Source organism: Lemur catta, chromosome 17, assembly GCF_020740605.2.
Source record: "Lemur catta isolate mLemCat1 chromosome 17, mLemCat1.pri, whole genome shotgun sequence".
In the NCBI taxonomy this organism is placed as follows: Eukaryota; Metazoa; Chordata; class Mammalia; order Primates; family Lemuridae; genus Lemur; species Lemur catta.
This window is the reverse complement of record NC_059144.1, coordinates 23,088,681-23,105,267: the sequence shown is the minus strand read 5'-3', so window position 1 is coordinate 23,105,267 and position 16,587 is coordinate 23,088,681. Positions and strand designations below refer to the sequence as shown.

The window sequence follows — 16,587 nt, the reverse complement described above, 5'->3', positions numbered from 1 at the left end:
GGCCTTGATACAATAAAACTTGTCTGGTCTCTTCAAAAAGCCAAGATCTTGAAAATTGAATGTAAACTGAGTAACAGAAGATATTAGGGCATTATTTTTAATTTCCTTGGGCATGGTAATGTTATTTGTAATTAGGCAGAGAATGCCCTTATTCTTAGGAGATGCATGCTGACACATTTAGGGATAAAGTATCATAATGTCTGCAATTTATTTTCAAATTATTCAGCAAAGATCGGCAAAGACAGAATGCAAATGAGGAAGAATGTTAACAATTGTTTAAACTAGATGGTGTTCATTGTAATATTGTTTCAGCTTTTCTGTATGTTTAAAATATTTCATACTAAAAAATTGGGAGAAAGGGTATAAATAAGGATCAAGACTTTCACTACATATCTTTATTATGTTTTGATTTTTGAACCATGTGAATGTATTATCTACTGAAAAACAAAAGCTAGCTATCTACCACACTCTTAAACCTAAATTTAGTAGCTATATTTATACTCTTAACCCATCTCAGACACATAAAAACATCTTCTGCTTTCTATCTCCTTGTTTGGTGGTGGTGGGAGTGGGGGACAGTCCTCTGGCCACATCTCGCCTATGAGTCATTTGACAGTAGGATAAGAACCTGGACCACATCACTACCAGGTGCTGAGCCACAGCCACCTCCAACTCTGTATTTCCTTAGGTCAGTCTCCCATACTTGTCCCACTCACCCCGCTACCACCCCACTGTTGGCTTCCTCAACAATGCTCCTATCAGTGTCCTAGCCCCCACCCCCCTTGGCTTTGCTCACCTATTCTTTTTTTTTTTTTTTGAGATAGAGTGTCACTCTGTTGCCTGGGCTAGAGTGCCATGGCATCAGCCTAGCTCACAGCAACCTCAAACTCCTGGGCTCAAACAATCCTCCTGCCTCAGCCTCCCGAGTAGCTGGGACTACAGGCATGTGCCACCTTGCCCAGCTAATTTTTCTATATATATTTTTAGCTGTCCATATAATTTTTATTTTTAGTAGAGATGGGGGGGTCTCGCTCTCGCTCAGGCTGGTCTCGAACTCCTGAGCTCAAACAATCTACCCACCTCGGCCTCCCAGAGTGCTAGGATTACAGGTGTGAGCCACAGCACCTGGCTCTGCTCACCTATTCTTCACACAGAAAGTCAACCAGCTGCCACTCCCCCATCCACCACACTGGCTCACAAACTTGAAGTTTTAGAGCTAGAAGGGAATTTACAAAATAAATAGTCTTAATTCCCCCCACTCTTTCATAGAAGGAAAACTGGAACCTAGACTGGTTTTGTGGCTTGACTCAAGTTACAGACTGTGGTATGATCAGGACTAGATCCTGGTCTTCCAATCTCAAGTTCAGCGCTTTTACCCCTATATATCAAACTTACTTCTCACCAGGGTGAGTCTATCCACTCATACATAGCATACTATTAGTGGAAATATCAGAACCAAGCAGTCCAGTCTATCAGACCAATACCCACTAATTAGAACTACCCTAACTACTCCAAAATGACTGAAGTCAGAATACCTGAGATCAACTGAGCATGTGCTTTGAAAGAAAGTCAGTGGCTTTCAATCTGGGCTAAACATTACAATTATTCAGAAAGATTTAAAAAATAATAATGCCTGAGTCCCACCAGGTCTGTACTGCAGCCTGAGCTTTGGGCATTTAAATACTACCCAGGTGATTATAATATGCAGCCAAAGTTAGAACCACATTATTTATTTTTCCTTTAGATGAGGTAACTAAGTCAGGTGGGGAATAGAGCTAAGGCATTTGCCCCAAGAAAAGTGCTGAAGGAGGAACAAAAGCTTTTTCTTTTCTTTTGCTTATTATGCATTTTGGTTGCTTCTTCAAAAATTTTTTGTTTTTAACATAACTAATATAAGACCATATTGCTTGTGAGAAAATCAAACAAAACATAACTATATAGAATCAAAAAGTGAACTATATCACCCTGAGTTCCATCTTGTTTTTTCCTACGTCTGTGACACTGGAGTCTCTTAAACCTTTCTTAACTTTCACACTGTCATTTAGAAAATGAGGGAGCTGTAACATATTTTCAGGATCTAAGGATGCTACGGCTATTTTAAACCTTGACTGGTTTGACTTCAGTGTTATCATATTTCCCTGAAAAACTGGAAATCATTTGGTGTAAGATCTTTAATGCCTTCTTCCATTAGTGGCAGTTCTTCACACTCTTCTCTCATCTTCCTCCTTTCAAAAAGTAAACTCTGTTAACTTTTTCATTGATATATTTAAGAAAACACTGTTATACTTAAGAAAACACCGGGAATCAAAGTTACAACAGCTTTAGAAACTAGGACTGCTGCTCAAAGAACTGCTCCAAAGATGACTTTTCTGACAAAAAACAGTAATGAGGCTTGAGACACAATAGAGACAGGCAGGCAAGCAAGAGATTCTTAAGCCCCAACATGTGGCTCTCTACCTCCTCCAAAATAGCTTTCTCCTGGTGACAGCAGTGGTGATTTGGGGAGCACCACACTACTGTGAAGAGGTCCACTTACAAAGTGGTCTAAGCTATTACACGCCCAGAGCCCTTCCCCTCTACTTCAGATTCTATGACATACAAAGTAGTACATATACATTCTGGGATTTGAAGACAGATGGAGGAAGGGCTGAGAGAGCAAAAGGCCTGGGAGCACTACAGTCTGGGGACTACAGTTAGTTGTAGCTTAGGTTTTAAATTATCAAAAACCACATTCCCTTTTACAAAGTCCAGTTACCAGGCCATGCGAAGGGACTTCCTCCCCTTAATTCAGCAGGAGGCACATAAATGACTGCTAACACTAGAGAGTATTCTGAAGCTATATAGTATACATCAATTACTCCTGTAGCTTAACATTTGAAAAAATTCATACAGGTACAAGATAGCCTGTGAGGAGAACCTATCTATCTACCCTGTTAATCTGGCAAATGCTAGACTTGTATACCCCTCTACTTATTCAAGGAAGAATAAATGGAGGGATGGACTGAAAAATATTCTGCAACATAAAAAAAGAGAAACTCTGCACTTACAATTCAGGAAATGAATATATATAAAATAAGGAGCAATAGGTTAAATTTTAGAAATCAACTACATTACTCCCAACAAATTTGAGAAAACACCATTGAAATGAGAGATCAAAGTCCACAGGTGGAAATGAAAAGAGCTAGTTAAGATGCAGGTGTAAATAAAAGAGAAGGGGAAAAGAAAAGGAAAAATCATAAGAAAAGCAAATATGTCAAAGCAGAATCCAAATCTTTATTAGAAGGAGAGGAGAATATTTAATTAGAAATGTGGGGATGACAAACTTAAGAAACTCTTCCAGAATGGAGGGGGAAAGGACAAAGTAATGAAAACTCTAAGAGAGGACTGATAAGAAGAGAGAAATAATCTTCAACTAATTGTTGAAACAAAAGGACAGAAACAATAATCAAAGTTTTTAAAAAACAAAAATGGAAATTTTCCTCAGTCAAAAAATGTTCTTTGAGGCCTGGCGCGGTGGCTCACGCCTGTAATCCTAGCACACTGGGAACCTGAAGCGGGTAGATTGTTTGAGCTCAGGAGTTCAAGACCAGGCTGAGCAAGAGCGAGACCCCCGTCTCTACTAAAAATAGAAAGAAATTATATGGACAGCTAAAAATATATATAGAAAAATTAGCCGGGCATGGTGGCGCATGCCTGTAGTCCCAGCTACTTGGGAGGCTGAGGCAGGATTGCTTGAGCCCAGGAGTTTGAGGTTGCTGTGAGCTAGGCTGACGCCACGGCACTCTAGCCTGGGCAACAAGCGAGACTCTGCCTCAAAAAAAAAAAAAAAAAGTTCTTTGTCTCTAGTTCAAAGACCTCACAAAATACCAGACAAAATTACTGAAAAGATAATGACAACTAGATTTGTTCTGGCGAAACTGTTAGATTTCAAGGATAAAGAAAATGCCCTACAACCTCCCAGGAAGGAAAAAACCAGGTCATCCACACAGGAACAAAAATCAGGCTGGCCTCAGATTTCTGTTTTGCAAGACCAGAAGACAATGGCAAAAAAATAAATAATTAGGAAGGGAAAATAATGTGACCTAATAATTCTGCCCTCTTCCACAGCTAAGTTGTCATTCAGTTTTAAATCAACATAAAGACACTTTCTGATGAAAATGTACCAATCAAGTACTTTTCATGAAAACATTATTTAAATAATTAACCAAAAATAAAGCCAGTGAGAATGAGATGAAACCAGTTAAACGTAGTCTAAATAACTGTTAAAAATATAACACCAAATACTATTTTTAAAAAATAGTTATTGAAAAGGAAGATCTATTTAAGATACAAAATAAAGATGAACTATTGTTAATCACCATCATCTTCATCTGAGTACAATGAACAGTTTTGCTAATAGCTCTGTCATTCATTTAATGCATTAAACCCCCTTATCAAAGGATAAAGAGGTTTAGACTAGGACAAGAAGCAAAATCCACCTATAAAACATCCTTAAAAAAAAGGACACTAAAAGTTAAAAGGCTAGACCACGTTAATATTTGGTAAATGCAAAAGGAAAGCAAGAGTGGCATGCTGGACTAAGTGGAATCCAAGCCAAAAAGCATCAAACAGGACAAGAGAATAATTTTATATTGATAAAAATACATTTGCAAAAAGATGCAATATTCATGACCTTCATATAACAAATTTTAAAAAGCAAAATATAAAGAGCAAAAACCTAATGCAAAGAAATTAACAAATATAACTACAGTGAGGGATTTTAAAATATTGTCATCAGACTCTGACAACTCAAACAAAAAACCACACATGGAGATAGAGAATGTTAACATAATTAACAGATATATAAACTTTGTACCCTACAGAAAATACACTTTATTTTCAAATATCTATGAAATAATTTCAAAAATTGATCATATATTACAACACACACACAAACCCCACACAGGTCATACTGTCTAACTATAATACAATAAACTAGAAACTAATAAATAATGAAAGTTTTAATGTAAGAAATATCAGCACTTGGAAATTTTAAAAGCTATACTGCCTAACTATTGGGCCCAAGGGAAAACCCATAATATATAAACTATTCAAGAATTTTTTTTTTTTTATATAGAGTCTTGCTCTGTCGCCCTGGGTACAGTGCAGTGGCATCATCACAGCTCACTGCAACCTTGAACTCCTGGGCTCAAGCGATCCTCTTGCCTCAGCCACCCCAGCAGCTGGGATGACAAGCATGCTCCATCATGCCCAGCTAATCTTTCTACTTTTAGTAGAGACAGGGTCTCACCCTTGTTCAGGCTGGCCTTTAATTCCAGAGCTAGAGCGATCCTCCTGCTTTGGACTCCCAGAGTGCTAGGATTATAGGTATGAGCCATCGCACCAGGCCTCAAGAGTTATTTTAAAGTAAAGAAAAACTTTCAGATGAAAAGTTAGGCCGGGCGCAGTGGCTCACGCCTGTAATCCTAGCACTCTGGGAGGCCGAGGCTGGCAGATCGTTTAAGTTCAGGAGTTTGAGATCAGCCTGAGCAAGAGTGAGACCCAGTCTCTACTAAAAATATCTCTACTAAAAGAAATAATATGGACAGCTTAAAAAAAAAATATATATATATAGAAAAAATTAGCCAGGCATGGTGGCGCATGCCTGTAGTCCCAGCTACTCGGGAGACTACTCGGGAGGATCGCTTGAGCCCAGGAGTTTGAGGTTGCTATGAGCTGGGCTGATGCCACAGCACTCTAGCCCACGCAACAGAGTGAGACTCTGTCTCAAAAAAATAAATAAATAAATAACAAAAAATAATAATAATAAAAAGATAGCAAATTAGTGAAATAAACTAGGCCATGCCTATATCATGAAATACTATAGTCATTAAAATGTTATAAAAGAATATTTAAAACTGCTGTAAGATTCAACCAACCAACATTAAAGACATTTTGGGATAAATGGGGGAAATTTTAATATGAATTAAATTTTAGATAATATTAAAACTTATAATTTCCCTAAGTGTGACAATGGTATTGTGATTATGCAAGAAAATGTCCTTAGTTTTTAGAGATGGAAACTGAAATAGAGGTGAAATGACATGATATCTGTGATTAGCTTCAAAATATTTCAGTAAAAGCAAAAAAACCATGTGTCTGGCTGTGGTGGCTCACCCCCGTAATCCTGGCACTTTGGGAGGCCAAGGTGGGAGGATTGCTTGAGGCCAGGAGTTTGAGACCAGCCTGAGCAAGAGCGAGACCCTGTCTCTACAAAAAATATAGAAAAATTAGCCAGGCGTGATAGTGTGCATCTGTAGTCCAGCTACTCGGGAGGCTGAGGCAGCAGGATTGCTTTAGCCCAGGAGTTTGAGCTTGCAGTGAACTATAATGACATCACTACACTCTAGCCCAGGCAACAGAGACCCTGTCTCAAAAAACCAACCAACCAACCAACCAACCAATCACAAAACATTAAGGGAATTTGGCAATGTACTAACTTTTGTTAAATCTAGGTAGCAAATACATAGATTTTATAGCATTCACTCAATTTTTATACTTAAAAAATTCATAATAAAAGAACGTTATATGATTTTCTCAATATAACAAATGGGGGGAAGCAAATTAAAAACCATTATAATTACACCATATGCCTTTTTTGAGAAGAAAAAAGGCTTTGGAAAAGCTGGAAAAATATTTCATCAAAATGTTCACACTGTTATATCTGGGTAGTGAGACTGGGTGACTTTGTTCTTAGTTTTTAGTTATGTCTTTATTGACATAATTTACATACTATACAATCTGTCCATTCAAAGTATATAAATTCAAAAGGTTTTCGGTATATTCAGTTCTGCAAACATCATCACAATCAGTTTTAGAACATTTTATCACCCCAAACAGAAACTCAGTGTCTTTTAGCAGTCACTTCTCATGTGCCTCCAAACCCCCCTTCGCAGCCCTAGGCGACCATTAATCTACTTTTGTCACTATAGATTCATCTATTCCACATATTTCATATAAATGGAATTATACAATACGTGGTCTTTTGCGACTGGCTTCTTACACTTAGCATAATGTTTTCAAGGTCCATTCATGTTGTAGCACATAATAGTACTTCATTCTTTTTATTGCCAAATAATATCCCTTTGTATAGAAATACCACATTTACTTATCCATTCATTAGTTGATGGACATTTGGGTTGTTTCCACTCTTTGCTATTATGAAGTATGCTATGAACATTTGTGTATAAGTTTTGTGTGGATGTATGTTTTCATTTCTCTTGGGTATATGTATATACAAGTTGAGCATCCCCAATTCCCAAATCTGAAACCCGAAATGATCCAAAATCTGAAACTTGGCCGGGCGCGGTGGCTCACGCCTGTAATCCTAGCTCTGGGAGGCCGAGGCGGGTGGATCGCTCGAGGTCAGGAGTTCGAGACCAGCCTGAGCAAGAGTGAGACCCCCGTCTCTACCAAAAATAGAAAGAAATTATCTGGCCAACTAAAAATATATATACAAAAAAATTAGCTGGGCATGGTGGCTCATGCCTGTAGTCCCAGCTACTCGGGAGGCTGAGGCAGTAGGATCGCTTAAGCCCAGGAGTCTGAGGTTGCTGTGAGCTAGGCTGACGCCACGGCACTCACTCTAGCCCGGGCAACAAAGTGACACTCTGTCTCAAAAAAAAAAAAAAAAAAAAAAAAAAAAAACCAAAATCTGAAACTTGTTGAATACCAACATGACACTCAAAGGAAATGCTCAGTGGAGCATTTTGGATTTTTGGATTAGGGATGCTTGACCGGTAAGTATAATGCAAACATTCTACAATGCAAAAAAGTCCAAAATTTGAAACACTTCTGGTCCCAAACATTTTGGATAAGGGATACTCAATCTGCATATATATACACCTAGGAGTGAAATTGCTGGGTCATTGTTATCTCTATGTTTAACCTTTTAAGAAACTGTTTCCAAAGCAGCTACACCATTTTACATTCGTACCAACTGTATACAAAGGTCCCCATTTCTCCATATCCTCACCAACACTTGTTATTATCTGATTATAGCCATCCTAGTGGGTGTGAATAGTATCTATAACACTGTGGTTTTGATTTGCATTTCTCTGATGGCTTATGGTGTTGAGCATATTTTCAGGTTTATATTAATATTATTGGCCACTGTCATGTTTTCTTTAGAGAAATAATCTATTCAAATACTTTGCCCTCCCCCCCTTTATAAGACAGAGTCTTCCTCTGTTGCCCACGCTGGAGTGCATGCCGTGGTGTGATCACAGCCCACCGCAACCTCAAACTCCTGGGCTTAAGTGATCCTCCTGCCTCAGCCTCCCGAGTAACCAAGACTAGGCATGACCACCATGCCTGGCTAATTTTTTATTTTTAAATTTTTTGTAGACATGGGGTCTCACTATCTTGCCCAGGCAGGTTTGGAACTCCTGGCCTCCAGTGATCCTCCCACCTTGGCCTCCCAAAGCTTTTTTCTTTGAGAACAGGTTTTGCTATGTTACCCAGGCTGCTCTCAAACTCCTGGGCTCAAGAGATGCTTCCACGTCAGCCTCCAGAATAGCTGGGATTACAGGTGTGCACCCCTGTGCCCAGATACTGTTTTTAGCTTTTTGAGGAACCTCCATACTATTTTCCCTAATGGCTGTACTTATTTACATTCCTACCAACAGTGTATAAGAGATCCCTTTCTCCACATTCTTGCCACCATTTGTTATTTTTCCCCTTTTTAAAATAGTCATTCTAACTGAGTGAGATGGTACCTCACAGTAGTTTTCATGTGCATTTCCCTGATGATTAATGATATTGAGCATTTTTTCACATAATTTTTTGCCATTTGTCTGTCTTCTTTTGAGAAATGTCTATTCAGATCCACTGCCATTTTTTATTTAGATTACTTGTTTTGTTTTGCTACTGAGTTGTTTGAGATCCTTGTATATTCTGGATATTAATCCTGTCAGATGAATAGTTTGCAAATATTTTTTCCCATCCTGCAGGTTGTCTCTTCATTCTGTTCAGTATTTCCTTTGCTATGCAGAACCTTTTTAGTTTGATATAATGCCATTTGTCTATTTTTGCTCTTGTTGCCTGTGTTTTTGAGGTCTTACCTACAAAATCTTTGCCTAGATCAACGTCCTGAATTGTTTCCCCTATGTTTTCTACTAGTAATTTCTAAGATTCAGGTCTTACATTTAAGTCTTTTGTTATTTATTTTTTTGAGATAGGGGTCTCACTCCGTCACCGAGGCTAGAGTACAGTAGTGTCATACCTTAATGCAACCTCAAACTCCTGGGCTCAAGCGATCCTCCTGCCTCAGCCTCCTGAGTAGCTGGGACTACAGGGTGTGCCACCATGCCCAGCTAAGTTTTCTATTTTCTGTAGAGACAGGATCTTGCTATGTTGTCCAGGCTGGCCTCAAACTCCTGGCCTCAAGCAATCCTTCTGCCTGGACCTCCCAAAGTGCTAGGATTACAGGTGTGAGCCACCGTGCCTGGCCACATTGAAGTTTTTAATTCATTTTGAGTTGATTTTGTATGTGGTGAGAAACAGGGGTCTAGATTCATTCTTCTGCATATGGATATCCAGTTTCCCCAGCACTATTTATTGAAGAAACTGTCCTTTCCCCAGTATATGTTCTGGGTGCCTTTGTCAAAAATCAGTTGGCTGCAAACATATGGATTTATTTCTGGGTTCTCTATTCTGTTCCAGTGGTCTATGTGTCTGTTTTTACGCCAGTACCATGTTGTTTTTGTCACTATAGCTTAGTATATTTTGAAGTCAAGTAGTATGATGCCTACAGTTTTATTATTAATATTTTTCCAGCTTTGTTCTTTTTGTTCAGGTTTGCTTTGGCTATTTGGGTCTTGCTATGTTGCTCAGGCTGGTCTCAAACTCCAGGTCTCAGGTGATCCACCTGCCTAGGTTTCCCAAAGTGCTAGGATTACAGGTGGGAGCCACCATGCCTGGGCAAGACCTCTTCTCTTAAAAAAAAAAAAAAAAAAAAAAAAGGCAGGGGGGAGGGGGAGATCTGAGCAGACTCTTTACAATAAGCACATGAAAAGATGTTCATCATTAGGTATCAGGAAAATGTAAATTAAAGCCACAAAGAAATAACACACCTACTATAATGGCTAAAATGAAAAAGAATGAAAATACTAAATGTTGGCAAGCAAGTGGGACTAGAACTTTCATACTAGTGGGAATGTAAAATGGCATAAATACTATGGAAAACAACTGGGCAGTTTCTAATAAAGTTAAGCACACTCTTAGTATAGGACCCAGCAATCTCACTCCTAGGTATTCACTCCAAATTAATGAAAACATACGTTTACACAGACTTGTGCATGAAAGGTAATAAAACTCTATTTAAAATAGCCTTGTGGGGCCGGGCGCGGTGGCTCACGCCTGTAATCCTAGCACTCTGGGAGGCCGAGGCGGGTGGATTATTTGAGCTCAGGAGTTCAAGACCAGCCTGAGCGAGAGCGAGACCCCCGTCTCTACTAAAAATAGAAAGAAATTATATGGACAACTAAAATATATATGTAGTAGCCGGGCATGGTGACACATGCCTGTAGTCCCAGCTACTCAGGAGGCTGAAGCAGGAGGATTGTTGGAGCCTAGGAGTTTGAGGTTGCTGGGAGCTAGGCTGATGCCACGGCACTCTAGCCTGGGCAACACAGTGAGACTCTGTCTCGAAAAAATAAAATAAAATAAATAACAAAATAAAATAGCCTTGAGCTAGAAATAAGTTGGAAATAACCCAAATGTCCATCAATTAGTAAATGGAAAAACAAATTACAGTTACCCCTACAACAAAATATTACCCAACAATAAAAGGAATAAACTATTATAAGGGTTCTCAATGAGGGGAGGAAGGGGATTTTGTCCTCTAGAGGACAACTGGCAATATCTGACTGTTACAAATGGGAAAAGGGGTGCTAATGGCATCTACTGGGTAGTCAGGGATGCTGCTTAATATCCTGAAATGCACAGGGAAGTCTATAAAACAAAACATCGTTCAGACTAAAATGTTAAGAGTGCCAAGGTTGAAAAACTCTGAACTACCAAAATATATCACAACATGGATGAACCTCAAAAACTTCATGGTGATCAAAAGAATCCAGACATTTCCATGACAGTCTAGAACAGGCAAAACTAACCTATAGTAAGAGAGATTAGATCAGTACTTGCCTGGGACTGGGGTAAGGAATAATTATTGCAGAAATATGAGGCACCTCTGGAGTGAAATTATTCTGTATCTTTATTGTGGGAGTATATATATTTGTCAAAATGCAAACTGTACACTTAAAATGAGTATATTTTAATGTATATAAATAAAAAATACAAAATTGATAAAAAAATAATAAATTTGCCAATGATAGGTGAAAAGTACACGGGGGGGGGGGTTCATGACAGTATTCTATTTTTGTATCTGCCTCAATTTCCATAACAAAACGTTAAAAAATACATATATAAACATTTAATGATTCAGGGAGAAGCCTTAATTGAATCTCAAAAAAAAAATACTCAGGATTAAAATCTCATTGTGGGAATGATCTTTATGTCTCTGTTCTTGAAGGAGAGAGATGCTGAGGTAAAAAAGAGAAGGAAAATAATACGGTTTGATATAAGGAAAGTAAAGAAAATCACACTACCTTTTTTTTTTAGCCTATAATGTCCTATCTAGTTCCAGGCTGACACTACGCCACGCTTTCTATGATAGACAGACTTCTAAGATGGCTGCCAATTACTCCAGCCTCCTTGTATTTATGCCCTTGTGTAATCTCTTCCTCCTGAGTGTGGACTGGCTTATTGACTTGTTTCCAACCAACAGAATGGCAAAGGTGATAGGATGTCACTTCCACGATTAGGTTAGAAAAGACTGTGACTTCCGTTTTCCTAGGAGACTCTCTGATGATGTTGGAGAGGCCACAGGACAAGGGACTGAGAGGAACCTCCAGCCATCAGCCAGTGAGAAACCAAGAGGCTCAATCCATCATCCCTTGAGAAAGTGAATTCTGGCAACAATCAAGTGAACTTGGAAGCCGAATCTTCCTCAGTCAAGCACTGAGATGAGATACCAGCCCTGGATGACACTTTGACTACTGCTTGTGAGAGACCCTGGAACAGAGGACTCTCATTTAAGCTATGCCCAGATTCCTGACCCACAGAAGCTGCCATAATAAATGTGTGTTGTTTCAAGCTGCTAAATTTGTAATTTATTATGCAACAATAAATAACAAATGCACCCTCCATATTAATCTTACTGAATAAACAGCCTGGCAATTTCTTAAAAAGGTAGATATACTATATGTAGGTATTTACCCCAAAATAAATGAAAACATGTTTACACAAAGATTTGTACATGAATGCTTATAGTAACTTTATTCACAATCATGAAAAACTGGAAAACAACCCAAACATTCATCATAGGTAAATAGATAAACATGTTATATCCATACAACAAAATACTACTTGACATTAAAAAGGAATGAACCACTGATACATGCTATAACATGGATGAATATAAAAATCATTATGCTGAGCAAAAGAAGCCAGACACAAAAGGGAACATAATGTACAAATGTATTTATATAAAATTCTGCAGTTTGGGCATGGTGGTTCATGCTTACAATCCCAGAGCTTTGGGAAGCTGAGGTGGCAGGATCGATTGAAGCCAGGAGTTCTAGACCAGCCTAGGCAACACTGTGAGACCCCCATCTGAACAAAAAAATAAAAACTTAGCCAGGTGTGGCTGTAGTCCTTGCTACTTGAGAGGCTGAGGCAGGAGGATAGCTGCAGCCTGGGAGCTTGAGGCTGCAATGAGCTACAATTACAACACTGCACTCCAGCCTGGGCGACAGAGCGAGACACTGTCTCAGCGAAAAAAAATTCTAGAAAATGCAAAGCAATATATAAGTGGGGGCATTGGGAGGTACAGAATGCAAAGGGACAAAAGAAAATTTTCTGGGGCAATGGGAATTTTCTGTATCTTGGTTGCAGTAGTTGTTTCATAATAAATGCTATAAACTAATAAATTATCTGTCAACATGCATAGAACAGCACACTTTAAATGGGTACAGGTTATTGTAGTTAAATTAGACCTCATTAAGACAACAACAAAAAAATTCACCTTCTTTGTGGAGACTTCTTTAACTACATCTAATGCAGCTGATTCCATTATTCTACCATATACCTCAAACAGTACTCTACAGGTAAATTACCCAAACTGCACAGAATCTGGGGCTTCTTGAATTCTACAGCAGCTAAAACTTACAGAACACTATCATATGCCAGGCACTGTTCTATGATTAACTCAATTAGTCCCCTCAACAACCACATGAAATAGGTTCTATTACATACATTTTATAAATGAGGAAACTGAGGCACAGAAGTAACTTAAGACCATTACAGCTAGAGTGTGCCATGATTTGAGGCCAGGCAGTCAGATCACCACACCACTCTACATACTCAGACTACTTGAATATTAGGTAAAAGTACACTAACAGCTCACTAAAGACTGATAAGCTCATTCACTCATTCAACAAATATTTAGGTATGCAATATATGCCAGGTGGTGTTCTAAATGCTAAAGATACAACACTGAAGGAAATATTAATATAAACGTGGTACCTCCTTTCATGGAATTTACATTCTATTAAGAACCTAGATAGGTTTAAAGCACAGGATTCTTAAATCAAAATATTTATCCCCTTATTTATATAAATTTATCCAAATATTTATGGGGAAAAAAACCTCACAAGTCACATAGTGGCCAGTTCTGCTTTAATTAGCTATAGCAGAAGTTCCCAAACTTGTCTGCACTTTAAACTCACCTTGGAATTTCTTAAAAATTCCCAAGTCCAGACCATATCCCCAGGCCAATTAAATCACAATGGAGGGGGGGTGTTGCAAGAAAGACATCAGTTTTCCAAGCTCCACAGGTGATTCCAAGGTGACGATAAATTGGGGAAATCACTGAGCTGGAGTTTCATAAAGTTTATTCATGATGACTTAGAGGTAGGTGAATGAAAACAGCTATATACTCCTGCCCTTTTCTGAGATTTGTAAGGTAGCTTTAATTTTCCCCCCTATATTATGAATTCTGAGAACATGAGAAAGAGAGCCAAATAAATAATTATTTTCCTTATTGGATTTATTTGTACCTCCATTACCCTCCAGAATTATGGACAACTGAGAAATTCACCTTTTCATCTTTCCTTGGTATTTTCAATGGAACCAATAAAGAATTCTGCCATATTACATCTATTCAACATAACTACTAAAACATGACTCATGCTTTTTTATTAAGCAGATCTTATTTAATTGAGTTGGTTTGGATCCAATCCACATACCAAAAGCAACTTGCCAAAGTAAAATACCCTATGGACACTGAGATCAAAATACCTCCTTTTTAAAAAGTAAAGTCTATTTCTAATTCAGTCCTTTGTTTAAGTTGAAATTAAGTCTTTTATAAATTGAATTTTCATTTGTATTCTATAGAATCAACAGACCTGTTTAAGAACTCTCTGACCACTCTCAGAAAAGATAGTCAGTAGGACCCCTCTCCATTCCTCCCAGGACCTAGACAAAAAGAAAAAAAGGCAAAGAGGAAGAAGAGAAACATCAGAAGAAAAAACTAAATATAAACCCAATAAACCTATTCAAAATAAATTTTGGTGACTGGCCAAATTCCTTCTCTCTACCACTGTTACTGCTAATTTTACTCGAGCAAGAGTTGTAAAAGACAATGAGGTGCTCTACAGTCTCCAGCCCGACAGTTTTAACAAGTAAACCTTATAAACACCAACGAGGCTCAAAGTATTTTCAAGCTACCTCAGTAGTGGTTATATACGTGTGGTCATTTTCTAATTCATTATTCTTATGATTTGTGTACTTTGTGTGTGTTATACTTCAATTAACCCATTTTAAAAAACAGATACATTCATCCTGGGCAGAATCCCTGAAAGATTCTAATTAAATAGGAATCAGATGTACTCTCAGAAGTAGAGTCCAGGTTACATGATTTGTCCTGGGTTACAGACATAGTTAGCCACAGCCATAGTCCTTTCTTGTCACTTTCCTACTCTTTCTGTAGTAAATTGTAAGTATGTTGATAATAATATCATACTTTAAATTTACTCTCCTACTTAGATTGAAAAAAAAATTATGACAACTAAAAAAACCACACAAATAAATGGAAAAGACAGATGTCCTGGGTTCACAACTGTGCACTGCCACAGCTACTGCACCATCCATATAAGGAAATTAAAGCCTCATGCCCATGCAACCACTGCCTAACCTTGATATACTTTTTTTTAATGCTCTCAATGAAGACATATGTCAAATTATTAGTAGTAAAATCAACTGGGTACATATTCAGAATAGACTAGCATTATTTATGACAATGAAACAGGGTGACAGAATGGAAAGAGGGCTAGGCTGAGCATGGCAGGGTGAGTGTGCCCTGAGTTCTAGTCATGGCCTTTCCATAAAGTTGTATAATTTGGGGCAGGATACAATCTCTCTGGGCCTAAAAATCCTAAATTACAAAATGAGAGGATGGATCACTAGAGCTAGAGCTAAACAAAATCTCAGGTTCCTTCTAGATTTAAGAAAACTCAAGGAATATTCATCAAGAAATTTAATTATTCTTCTATACACTTTTACTTAAATAAATGAATTATCTCATTAAAAAAAAAAACTTTTTTTTTTTTGAGACAGAGTCTTGTTCTGTTGTCCAGGCTACAGCGCCATAGCATCAGCCTAGCTCACAGCAACCTCAAACTCCTGGGCTCAAGCGATCCTCCTGCCTCAGCCTCCCAAGTAGCTGGGACTATAGGCATGTGCCACCATGCCTGGCTAATTTTTATATTTTTAGTAGAAATGAGATCTCACTCTTGCTCAGGCTGGTCTTGACCTCCTGACATTAAGGGATCCTCCCGCCTCAGCCTCCCAGAGTGCTAGGATTACAGGCATGAGCCACCGTGCCTGGCATATTCAAATGTTTTTTAAGTAGCTCTGGTACCCGCCTCATAAATATAAGCATATTCTTCAGCTTGTGTCAAATGCGAACTTTCTAGATTTGTTATCTAGGTGCAAAAACCTCTCCCTTACAAAAATGCCCAATAATAATATCCTTGATACTTTATCATCATCATCATGAGACTCTTCCGCATGAGTTTTAAAAACCTTATATTATGAAATAATCTCAGACTTACAGGGCATGGGTTTTTTTGTATTCATCTTTTTTTTTTTTTTTGAGGTGGGGTCTCGCTCTGTCACCTGGGCTAGACTGCCATGGCATCAGCTTAGCTTACAGCAACCTCAAACTCCTGGGCTCAAGTGATCCTCCTGCCTCAGCCTCCTGAGTAGCTGGGAATACCAGCGTGCACTGCCATTCCTGGCTAATCTTTCTATTTTTAGCAGAGACAGTCTACTGTTTTTTTTTAGTAGAGACGGGGTCTCGCTCTTGCTGAGGCTGGTCTTAAACTCCTGACCTCAAGCAATCTTCCCGCCTAGGCCTCCAAAGTACTAGGATTACAGGCGTGAGCCACTGCGCCCGGCCCATGAGGTTTTTTTAAATGAAAAATA

The 16,587-nt window shown here is 38.5% G+C and overlaps 1 protein-coding gene across 4 annotated transcripts in view; it reads right to left on the bottom strand.

Annotated features, from left to right (window-relative positions):
• The window catches only part of NCOA6 (nuclear receptor coactivator 6), a 99,797-nt gene that overhangs the window by 67,677 nt on the left and 15,533 nt on the right, over positions 1–16,587 (bottom strand). For 3 of the 4 annotated variants that reach the window (XM_045528762.1, XM_045528764.1, XM_045528765.1), the window contains exon 2: positions 14,508–14,577. The exons of the other annotated variant lie outside the window; for it this stretch is intronic. The gene's annotated coding sequence lies outside the window, so the exon portion shown is untranslated. The remainder of the gene's footprint in view (positions 1–14,507; positions 14,578–16,587) is intronic. 4 annotated transcript variants of the gene reach the window in all.